The sequence below is a fragment of the Balaenoptera ricei genome, chromosome 8 (assembly GCF_028023285.1).
Source record: "Balaenoptera ricei isolate mBalRic1 chromosome 8, mBalRic1.hap2, whole genome shotgun sequence".
NCBI classification, from domain to species: domain Eukaryota; kingdom Metazoa; phylum Chordata; class Mammalia; order Artiodactyla; family Balaenopteridae; genus Balaenoptera; species Balaenoptera ricei.
The window spans coordinates 65,017,444-65,030,310 of record NC_082646.1 but is presented as its reverse complement, the minus strand read 5'-3'; the positions used below and the strand labels follow the sequence as shown (position 1 = coordinate 65,030,310).

General features: G+C 37.5%; 1 protein-coding gene and 1 non-coding gene across 3 annotated transcripts in view; both read right to left on the bottom strand.

Moving 5' to 3' along the window:
* The window catches only part of SYT9 (synaptotagmin 9), a 410,926-nt gene that overhangs the window by 312,236 nt on the left and 85,823 nt on the right, over window positions 1–12,867 (bottom strand). The window lies entirely within an intron of this gene.
* Window positions 2,691–2,763, bottom strand: TRNAR-UCU (transfer RNA arginine (anticodon UCU)). Its single transcript has one exon. It is a non-coding gene; the product is annotated as a tRNA-Arg (tRNA).

The window sequence follows — 12,867 nt, the reverse complement described above, 5'->3', positions numbered from 1 at the left end:
TAAGGAAAAACCTCCAGTCAACAAGCCCCCACCCATATACACAGGACTCCTAGTCAGCCCTCCTATTCCCTCCAGTCTTAAACACAAGTAGGTGCTTCAATTATCCACTGCTGTTTAACAAATCACTCCAAAACTTAGCGGCTTAAAATAACAAACATTTATTATCTCACACAGTTTCTGAGAGTCAGGAACTCAGAAGCAGCTTAGCAGGGTCATTCTGGCTCAAGTCTCTCGTGAGCTTGCAGTCCAGATCTTGGCTTGGGCTACAGTTATCTGAAGGCTTGACTGGGACTGAAGGATCTGCTTCTAAGCTCACTCATGTGGCTGTCAGCCAGGTCTTACTTCCTTGCTATGTGGGCCTCTCCTCATGTTATAGTGGTTAGCTTCCTCCAGAGAGAGTAATCCAAGAGAAAGGACAAAACAGGAAGCAGGAAGTCACGGTGCCGTTTATGACCTAACCTGTGAAACCGCAAACCATCACATCAGCCATATTTTACTAGTCACACAGACCAACCTTGATACCATGTGAGAGGGAACTACACAAGGACAAGAATATCAGAAGGTGACATCATTGGACACCATATAGGAGGCCGGCTGCCACAGAAAGCAAAAAGAATTACCAGACATGTGGAGAACACCTGAAGCACCAAAGAAAAATACTAATAATCAAATGTAAAATGCCACTCCAGATAGTTCATGAGGGAATAGAACTTTCAGAAACACATTGTTAGAAGCACTGATTAGTATCCTTAGATATATTTTACAAGCAGCAAGGAGTGATGGGTCAAGAGAAGACAGGGGATGGTACAAAAGAAGAAGAGGATTTTGAAAACAGTATTACATTAGATGAAGACATATACAGGCACGCTTTTATATTCCAAGGTAGCCTGGAGAGTGGGGCACCATCAATCGGCCCTAAGAATTGACTTGAGCGCTGAGTATAACTGCTGGAAGGGAGTGTTGAAGAGATGCTGCATTTTTTCAGGTCTTAGAATTAGTGTCTGTGTCTGTTTGTTCTAAGCCCCTTCCTGGAGGTCCTGCATAACTGCAGTTAGAACTGCTGTTCATTTTGCTTTCACTGGGTGTGGGTATTACTGGAGTACAAAAGCATGCTTCCTCCATTTCTGAACTTGTAAATATTTGTAAGACATTTGTAACCAAGAGTTAAACATTGAGGATACCTTACTGCTTTTCATATTTAAAGTTACTTCTTTTTTTTCCGAAAATCTATTATCATTTGAACTCCACTTCAAAGTCTATTTCTACTCTTTCTTTGTACAAATTCTGAGAACTGATGTGTACTAGGCGTGGCACTAGCTGCTGCAGATATAATAATAAACAAGACGTGGGACTTATGCTATACAGAGTATGCAGGCAATTTTCACTACCTTATGAAAAAGTCTGTGATGGTGGCAAGTACAAGGAGTTATGGATATACACTGGAGGATCTCCTAATCCAGTCCTTGGGAGTGTGTAGACATCAAGGATTTCCCACCTCCCACCTCCCTTCCTACTTGATTTTGCTTCCTAAATAGCTCTAAGATCCATAATAACCTCATTTCTACCACACTGTGTGGCTAGGCCAAGCTACTGTCATCAACTGCTTAGACTATTCCAATAGTCTCATAAATAAATGATCTTCCTGAATCCACTTTCGTCCCTTTGCAATCTGTTTTCCACATAGCAGCCAGTTATTTTGAAAACACATATTTTATCATGTAACTTTTCTGTTTAAAACATTTCAGCAGCTTCTCAATGCTCTTATAATAAGGATAAATTCTGTAACATAATTCATCCTATACCTATCTTTCTAGTTACATCTGAACTGAACATGTACCTCCATTACTCACTTTACTCAAGCTGCAATGTTATTTTGTGCACTACAGTCTGCATTCTTGCCACAGGTTTCTGAATGTATCATTCCCTCCTGACTTCAATATTTTCCCTTCCCCCTTTGCCTTGTTAACCCTACCTCTTCCTTCAGATCTCAACTCAATCATCATTTCCTCAGAGAAGACCTTCTTGATCTCCCTTATGTCCTTGATAATATAAAACATATCTTATTTTATGTTCTTATAGTAACATTATTTTCTCTTTCATAACATTTGTTACACTTGTGGTATTTCTTCCACTTGTGTGATTGTTTGACCAAAGTCTATCTTCCACACTAGACACATGCTCCCTAAGGTCAGGAACTCTGTCTATTAGGAGCAAACAAGTTGTCACTGAACAATTAAACAGGAGAGAATTTGAATTTCCTCCCTAAACATCAGAAAATTTTAATTCTCTCCCTAAATAGAAATGAACTTGGCCTAAATTATTAGATAGATGGTAAAAAATCAGTTTGTTGTATTATAACTAAGCATGATGACCATCCAACCAGAGGAACCAATTCTTCAACATACACTAAAGGAAACCTCCCAGCTCCCTTAAAGCAACCCATAATTCTTCAAAGACAGCACCTGAAGGAGAATGTCTATATGGAGAAGGGGAGCTTATACCTCATAACCCAACTTCTGCCCCCTCCAAACACTCTTTTCCCCAAGATCCTAAAATCAGAGATACAGGCATGGAACCAAACTTACTCTCACCCACCTTCTAAGATCACTAACTTCTCTCTCTCTCGTTTTCTTTCTTTCTTTTTTTTTTTTTTTTTTTTTGGTCACACCACGCAGCATGCTGGATCTTAGTTCCCCGACCAGGGGTTGAACCCGTGCCCCCAGCAGTAGAAGTGCGGAGTCCTAACCACTGGACCACCAGGGAATTCCCTAACTTCTCTTTCTTTGTATTTCCTAAAGTTGATGTCACAGAGGAGACATATGCTTGTCAGCTTTTACTCCCTTAAGAGGAAGAGGCTTTTTCAGGGAAAAGAAAAGGACCAACTCTAGCTTAGTCTCTGTTGTAAAATAATGTTTCTAATTTTAGTAGGTGGCTCATAGGGACAATAAGATTGCCTTCAAGAACTTGGGAAGAAGGTTGCACACTGAGTTTTAAACTATTTTTTTAATGATGGTTTGAATTAGAGATATGTAAAGTCACAAAACAGAGACAGAATAAGTTCTGGCCAAGACTCAAACAAAACTATATTATTTAATATACTAACATATATAGGGTAAAAACATGACAATTTTTAAGAGATTTAGTCGGCAAAGTAAGTTTAGAAAAGGGAAAAGTCAGACATTGGTAGTGTTTTATTCAGGGTCAGGAGAGAGGGTGTCCTGGCCCAGTACGATGACCAACCAGGTGCTATGGCAGGTATGACCCTGTGCACTTGGCAATTTTCAGGGCTCTATGACACCAGGCACTAAAATCCCCAATTAGCTTCTCTTTTTCTAAATTGCAGGCTCACTAAGCAGCCTTCTAGTTATAATTAACTGTTCCATTTTCATTTGCCTCCAGAGAAGGCATTTACTTTAAGTCTACCTAATGGCTAAACTTTTTTTTTTTTAATTGTGGTACAGTTGATGTACAATATCATGTAAGTTTCAGGTGTACAACATAGTGGTTCACAATTTTTAAAGGTTATATTCCATGTATATTTATTATAAAAATACAGGCTATATTCCCTGTGTTGTACAATATATCCTTGTAGCTTATTTATTTTATATATAGTAGTTTGTACCTTTTAATCCCTTACCCTATCTTGCCCCCTTCCCTTCTTCCCCCTCCCCACTGATAATCACTATAAACTTCTTATTTTAAATTAATGAATTGCCATTTATTGGCTTCTATGAGCTTTTTTAAAGGGAGTCCACTTTGAGAAACGGATCTAGCTCTCACCATGCTGACAAGCATGTTTTCAGGCTGATGGTTTGAGAGCCATATTCTGGCTTGTCATGAATTTTCCAAGGAAATGCCCACCCAAAGGGATCTATCTGAATAGTCAGCCAACTTTCCAATGGGATACCAAGCTTTTCTCTAAGTGATTTTGCATTAAAACTGCAACAATTCACATGGAAAGCCTGAACTTCTACCTCCACCTGGCACTGAAGAGTTGCCTCTCTCCCTCTCTGCTGGAGAAGACAGAGGAAAGAATCAATTAACTTGAAGAAAGAACAATAAAAATTACCTAATTGGAATAAAAGAGAAAAAATAAACTAAAAAACAAAACAAACCAAACAAAAAACTTCTGGTGTCCCAGGAAGAGAGGAGAAAGAGGGAGGGACTGAAAAAGTACTCAAAGAAGCAATAGATGATATCTTCCCAAATTTAGCAAGAGACATTTATCTATAGAATTAAGAAGCTGAGTGAATCCCAAACAGGATAAACCCCCAAACCCACCCAAACTTAAATAAACTTCTGAAGACTAAAAATAAGGGAAAACCTTGAACGCAGCCAAAGGAAAATGACACCTTACTTGTAAGAGAGGAAAATCAATTTGGATAACAGTAGATTTCTCATCAGAAACTGCTGAGGCCAAAAGGAAGTAGTAGCACAACATTTGTCAAGTGCTAGAAGAACTGTCAACCCAGAATCCTATAGCCAATGAAAACATCCTTCAGGAATAAAGGGAAAAATCAAAACATTCTCAGATGAAGGAAAATGAAAATTTTGTTGCCAACAAACCTACCTTAAAACAATGGCTAAAAGAAGTCTCTAAACAGAAAGGAAATAACGGGCACATTAAGAAGGAAGAAAGAGGGTAGTAAGCAAAAATATGGATAAATACAATAAATATATCCTTGATGATTTACATAGTAGAAAAGAGTTAAGTATCAAATCAATAATCTAAGATGTCACCTCAAGAACTCAGAAAAAGAAAAGCAATATAAACCCAAAGCAAAAAGGAGGAAAGACATAACAAAACTGTGTGGTATTGGAAGAGCGATGGACAAACAGAACAATGGAACACAACAGAGAACCCAGAAATTGACCCAAACAGATATGCCTGATGGATTGTTGACAAAGGTTCAAAGGTTGTCATACAAGAAATTCAGTGGAGGAAAGACAGCCTTTTTAACAAATGGTGCTGGAGCAACTGGACATCCATAGGCAAAAACCTTGACCTAAGTTTCACACCTTAGACAAAATTAACTCAAAATGGTCATGGACTTAAATGTAAAGTGTAAAACTATAATGTTTTATTTAAAAACTAATATTTTATAAGAAAATGTTAAGGAACCATTGGCTAGGCAACGATTTCCTAGACTTGTCACCATGATCCATAAAAGGAAAAGTAGGTTGTACTTCATCAAAATTAAAACTTTTTCTCTTAGAAAAACTGTTAGGAGAATAGGCAAGCTGCAGAGCAAAAAAAAAAAAAAAAAAATTTGCAAAGCACATATCTGACAAAGACCTAGAATCTAGAACATATAAAGAATTCTCAAAACTCATCAGTAATAAAACCAAGAATACAATTAGAAATTTGGAAAAGGACATGAAGAGATTTCACCAAAGAGGATAAAGCAGATAGCAAATAAGCACATGAAAGATATTCAACATCATTAGCCATTTGGGAAATGCAAATTAAAACAACAAATGAGATGTCATTACACACCTATCAGAATGGCTAAAATGAAAAATAGACACCCAAACTGAATCACACTCATACATTGCTGGTGTGAATATAAATGGTACAGACCCTATGGAAAACAATTTGGTAGTGTTTCAAAAAACTAACATGCAACTACCATATGATCCAACAGTTGCACTCTTGGGCATTTATCCCAGAGAAATAAAGACTTAGGTTCACACCAAAATCTGTAAACAATGTTTATAGCTGCTTTATTCACAGCAGTCAAACAATCCCAAAGTCCTTCAGTGGGTGAGTGGTTAAACAAACTGTGGTACATCTGTACCTTGGAATACTACTCAGCAATAAAAGGAAACAAACAACTGACACACAAAAACCTGGATGAATCTCCAGAGAATTATGTTGAATAAAAAAAGCTAATTCCAAAAGGTTACCTACTGTATGATTCCATTTATACAATATTCTTAAACTTATAAAATTATGGAACTGGAGAACCAACTAGTGATTGCCAGAGGTTAAGGAAAGAGTACTCTGAACTGAGTAGACCGGGTAAAGGTACTTGAAGGTGGTATCCTTCTGTGTTATTTCTTACAATTACATTGGAATCTACAATTATCTCAAATTAAAAAGTTAACTTAATCTTCAAAGATGAGTAGAAACATTTTCTTTCAAATGTTGTCTTTATTTTGTCATTGCTTTATGCTTCCTGTCAGAATAGGAACAGTAAATACTGATTGAACATAGTGTGTGACAGGTATTTTAATATTACCTCATTTGATGCTCACATAACACTGTGAGGCAAGTAATATTATCCCTATTTTATATTTACAGTACATAAGGCTTAGAGAGTTTAAATAACTTATCCAAGATCACATGGTTGGTTACCAAGTGTCAAAGTCAAGATTCACCTGCAGATCTGCCTGGCTCTAAAACTGGTGCTCTTAATGCCATAATATCCTTCAAAGACAATCTATGTTGAGCATCACTTGGCAGTACTTTATTTTGGACTGAGAGCTAGGAGCATGAGATTTTAATTGTGTTTTCCCCTCACCCAGTTGCTTTTCCTTGTAGCTCCTTCCCTACACTGCTCCTCTATGCTCTAGGGCCGATACATTTCTTGTATTCCAGAAGCATCACAGGCAAGCTGAGCTTTTTCTGCTTCACTGACTGACCTGATAAAATCCAATATTTCTTAAAATAAGCTTCTAAATAGCTCATGGAATCATTGTCAGGCACTGCCTGCAGCACCCAGAGTTAGTTCAGTCCTTCTGAATCTCTCAGTAAAAGTAACTGCCTCACCCTTCCCTGCATTCTACCTATTCTCTGATGATTCTGGGCAGTGTGGCAGTGGTTTTTATTTTTTATTTTTTTTTTTTTTCACACACACACACTGTATTGTGGCAGTGGTTTTTAAGTTATATTAAGAAAATCCATTCATTATCATAATTAATCAAAAACCTCACTTGGGGTGATTCCTCAGCCTGTGATACAAACATCTTGCACCTGCATGGCTTGGAGATAATAAATTAATTCAATATTGCATGGATACCACAGAACAATTTTTTAGAATTGTCAGCCATACAGGGCTCTATAAAGATTCCAGTAAACAAAACGCCACACAGACGAGCTATTCTTCAGCAGTAATATCTCCCAGTAAGTCCTTTGGAAAAAACTGAATATACATTAATTTGATTTTTGCCATGTGTCGGGCACTGTGCTAAGTGTTTTAAATGTGTTAAATGATTTAATCCTCCCCAAACCTTCATGAAGTGGGCATTCTTACATTTTCATTCTACAGATAAGAAAACAGACACGGAGAGGTTCAATGGCTTGCCTCAAACCACACAAGAGATGGGATTTTGAACACAGGCAGTCTGATCATGAGCCCAGAAGCTTAACCATAATGTTTTACTACTTCTTCTTTTAATGAATTTACTTATATTGATATATTCTACTAATTTCTTCCACGTGCCTTCAGGGATCATTAGAAGAAAGTTGAAGTCAGGAGAGAAAATGGAAGTGAAGAAAGTGTCAGAGAAATGATTTTTTTAAAAACTTTTTTATTTTTTAATAATTCCAAAGTTATGCAAAGCCTGCAAGAATAGTAAGAACTTTAGTATGGCTTCAGCCAGGTTTCCCAATGGTTAACTCTGACACATCGTCTTCATCATTCTCTCTCCCTCCCTCGCACCTCCCTCTCTCTGTCTACATATATGTATGTACGTGTATGTGTACACTTTTTTCTCTCCAAATTTGTTGAGAATAGGTTTCAGGCATGATGACCCAGTAGTGCTATTCCCTAAAGAAAAGGAAACTCTCCTACACAACCACAAAATTGAGAAAGTTAAGATTGAGACCATATAATCCACAAACCTCATTTAAATTTCATGAATTGTTCCAACAATGTATTTTATAGCAAAGGAAAGTTCAAGATTCATCTGGGGATCAAGGATTACATTTCACTGTCATGTCTTTTCATTCTTTTTCAGTCTGGAACAGTTCCTCAGTCTTTCCTGGTTCATGATCTTGACATTTTTGAAGAGTACAAGATAGCTATTTTTTTTAGAATTCCTATCAATTTTATTTTACTTATGTTTCCTCAATATTAGACTCAGGTTATGCACTTTTGGCAGGAATGTCACAGAAGTAATGCTGTGTTCTTCTCAGGGTATCTTATCAAGAACACAATGTTGATTTGTACCATTCCTTGTGATGCTAGCTTTCATCACTGGGTTAAGGGGGTGCCTATCAGATTTCTTCACTATAAAGTTATGACTTTCTCTTTGTAATTAATAAGTATCTTGCAGGGAGATCCTCTGAGATTACATAACTATCCTATTCATCATGAAACTTTCACCCACTAGTTTTATACTCTATTGATGTTTTTTGACTAAATAATTACTATGATGTTTGCTTATGATGACTTTCTAATACTATCATTTCTTCTAGATTTATTCATTGGTATTACACTGTAAGAAAGAGCTTTTCCTTTTCCTATATTCATTCATTCATTTACAGACTCATTGATCCTTATTTTAATCAATTGGTTATAATATGTTAGTCATTATTTATTTTGATGCTCAAACTGTCCCAACTGTCCTTCAAGCTGGCTGCTGTGTCCTTTTGACAAGTCCTCATAATTTATTATTTCCTTGCTTTATGACAAATCAAGATACTCTGGACTCATCCTGTACCTTCCCGTCTTAGTCCTGGAAATAAACATTTCCCTAAAAAGGCCTGGAATTAAAAATTTCTCTAAGAAGTTTTCGCTTATTTGATAAAGATATTAGAAACCAAGATCTGGGTCCTAGGTGTGCTCTTTGCTACTAGGGTTACATTAGCAGACAGAGCTAGAAAATGTACACATACATATACAACACACACACATCTATACACACACACACACACACACACACACACACACAGAGCTATATCCATGTTTCTCTAGATAGGCAGATCCACAAAGAGTTCATGTAATACCTCCATTTCCAATTTAACAACACTCTGTTCATTCTAACTTTCACCCTTTCAGTGTCTGAATATCCTTCCTCTGACAATGAGAAATGTGGCTCCCATTTCTCTTAATATATATTCTGGTCATTATATACTGGTCATTTCCCCCACTTACAAACAATGCCTCTTTCACCCCAGCCCCACAGGACTCATTAGCCCAGGCTACCTCCTCAGCCCAGGACACGCAGTCCTCACAGGAGTATATATTTTTACAGTGAAGCACTGAAAGTAAGTATAATTATGTAAATAGATCAGGGCCTTAGAACTGCATGTTGGTGGAATCTGTGAGCTACGATCCAAGACAATACAAGGTTCAGTGTACATACAAAATATAGAGAGGTGATCAAGAAAGATTTTATGTGTAATATGACCACTGATCAGCCCCTCAAAATTGTATCTGGCAGAGAAGGGAAGGGGGCAGGTAGAGTGCACAGCATGTGTGCAAAGGTATGGAGGTATGAAACCGATTTTTTCTATTCAGGAAATTGTAAGAAGACAATGTCTGCAGAGATAGCTACAGTGAGATAAAAAGCTGTACAGGTAGGCAGGATACAGGTTTTTTACATGATCTACAAAGAAGTTTAAAAATTAGTTAATAGGGAGTGAGGAGTTATTGTCTAGTTTCAACATGGGAGAACCAGGATATCCTTAATATTTTAGAAATGTCACTCTGTCTGCAGCATTGAGATTACAATTTAAATGAGGCTAGACTAACGATGAGAAACAGTTTAAGAGACTTGTAATACTCCAGGGAAGAGACCATAAAGGTGGACGTAAGACATGTTAACGAGAGAAAATCAAAGTTTTACTGGTGATAGAGGTGGGAAGCATGGAAAAAGTTGAAATGTAGAGGGATATCTATGATTCTCACACAGGAGACTAAGTTCATGGGAGTGATATTCACTGAGAATAGAGAAAAGAGAAAGTGTTTTAGGGAGAAGATGATGAATTCCGTTTGTGACCTGTTGAGTCTATGTTGCCTAATGAATATCCAGCAAGAAACTGAGCAGTAGGTCTGGGGCCCTGAAGATTGCACAAGACCGAAGATAGATTTCTGAGAGTCACCAGTATACTGGTAATAGTGGAATCCACAATAACAGATGACACAACCTAGAGAAGTTTGCTCTGTAAAAAGAGAGAAGAGGTGGCCAACGACAAAGCCTGTAAGCGAAAACATCCAAGGAATGCTCAAAGGAAGTAGGACTTGCAAAAGGGCCTTTAAAGGAATGGTTTGAGAATGAGGCTGAGAAGCAAAAATGTTCAGAGCTAAGCTGATGGGAATTACTTTTCACTTCAAATTACTTCTGGATAGCTGCCCATAATACAGCGTCCCCAAGTAAATAACTAAACAAACAAAAAGGGAACAAAAAATGTACATTCAGCACCAAAAGCTGAAAATTAAAACCAACACCTAATAATATCAGAATCTTTTAGGAATCTCTAATAACTTTATTCCTCAAGAAACTTCCAGGCCTCATCTTATACTACTGAGGCTCTGAAAGCCTAAGTGGAGACTAATACATAACTCACAATCAGCTCAACTACTCACAAAATACTCTATGAACGAACACTTCTTGCCGGGAAGGTTTTTGGATCCCCTTATATGCCTCTTCATCTCATCCATTAGACTGCGCCTTTCCACCACCCACCTGCATGTTTCTTTCATCACTCCACCTGTGTGCCTTTAATGCTCTCTTGTCAAACTTTAATGTGCATTCAAGTCATTTGGGGATTTTGTTAAAATGCAGATTCTGATTGTGGGTGGAGAAATTCTGCATTTCTAACAGGTGACGTATTAACAACTGATCCAAGGACCACACTGAGTAGCAAGGGTTTAGAGTACTCTGTGCCTTCTCTCATATCTCTACCTGTATATACCACATCTTCCTGTATACGCTCCCCTCAGTCTCTGTCCATTTTATTACCCTATTGCTGCCTGTTTCAACCTCCCTATGTTCTCTCCTCCTTTCTCTGGTCCACTATGCATCCATTACGTTTATTACGGCATTCAATAATGCCACTGTCTTCCTCATTTTATTTTTATCCCAACAAAATTTCTATTCATTCCTTCAGGGTGGCTCAACTTTGCATTAGAAAAGCAAATTGATTAAATCAAGTCACACAAGGGACTTCGTTTCTGAGCCAATTTATGTCCCTCTGGGGTGTTTGTTCATTCAATCTCTCAGGAAAGAAATTTGGTGCAGGGAGGTTTTCCTTAAGTCACACCAACTGGCATCACTTTGCAAGACCAGGCCTATGGGGTAAAAGGAAGAACCTTCCCTGAAAAGGGAAGCATTGCTCTTTTCTTCAAATTTCCCCTGCTCTAATCACTTTCTGGGACTTGAGCCTTGAAAATCCCAGTTATTCAAAAAGAGGCAAGTGAGGATTATTGAGATTACAGTTTACAAACCCAAAATTGGGACACAGTGTCATAATGAAACAGAACATCTGAAAATGTGACTCCCTCAGAAAATTCTAGAACCTTGTTTGCAATGTGAAAATTGAATAGGGGTCCAGACCCAGCTCCTGTACCTGTGGATTCATTAAAAAGTTATTTGATCTTCTTAAGCCTTGTTTTTCTAATTACTAAAAGGCATAATAAAATCTGTTTCAAAGGGTGATTATAAGAGTTAAATCCCAAATTTCCATATAATGTGAAAATCCAGAAGCAGCTCCCAACCCTTTACAAATAGTATTACATTAAATCTTCACAACAATCTATGTGATGGGTACTATCTCTTACTACAACTTTACAGTTGAGAAAACAGAGAGACAGAAAGGTTTAGTAATTTATCCAAGGTCACATAGCTACTAGCTTGTGGAGCTAATTAGAATTCAGGCAGTCTGACTCCAGAGCCTACACTTTTTAACGACTATATTATTCTATTTCTGGCAAACTATAATATAGCATTCTTTTTGGACCTAATGCAAACAACCAGCAATTTTCCGCATGGTGAGCATGAGCATTTTGAGTGCGAAGCTTACATCAGATTTATTTTGTATCTCTCCCCATCCTTCCCCAGCCTTGTGCTTTGGGATTGCTCAGTGTATTTTAGTCAAACAAAAAAGAAAACAAGACTCTATCATAACTGGCAAATAGTTTTGAATGGAGAAATGTAGACCTTGGTCACTAAAAGAATCATTAAAGGCACACAATTTCATCTACATAATAAAGGACCACGATAATCAAGTAAATTCTTCCATTCAACTCTTGCATTAAAAGCTCAGAATTCATCAATCTTAAAGCACAAATCCTTGGTAAGACTCTAGTTCAAACTAAGGAATCTGTGATTTGCTCCAATTATTCCTTAAAAGCTTATAGCCTATTATAATAAAATATTTGCTCTTGGCCTTATTCTGTCTTATTACTCTAAAAAATGGAAGAAGATATGAAGGAATTGACACTTTCTTTTAATATAGCTCTAAAAATATCCCAGGATAATATAAAGCAAAAGCAACAAAGAAAGCGTCCCGTCATCAAATACTGCAGTAGGCCTGAGACACCTGACGCGTCTCATCAAGAAAAATGTACAGCACCGACGTGGTGGTTTCTCACAACAATGAAATTTGTCATCAATTTTAATTCACCTGAGCACTCTGTGGTGGTGTGGTGACAGTTCTCTTATTCTGCGGACAGTTTGAAGGGTCAGAGGTGGTCAATCCATCAACACAATACGAGTCTGCAATGTGAATTACATTCTAGATTAGGTATCTAATTTCCCATAAGCCCAGAAAGCCAATAAGGATCCTGATCTTCTAAAACTTAGAGTAGGAACGAGAAATAGATATTAGACTTGCAAGGGAGGTTACTATGTGTGATACAGTTAAACTTGTCTTCTGTTTCCAGAATTATCTCTTTCTCAAGAGATGGGTTTTCAGTC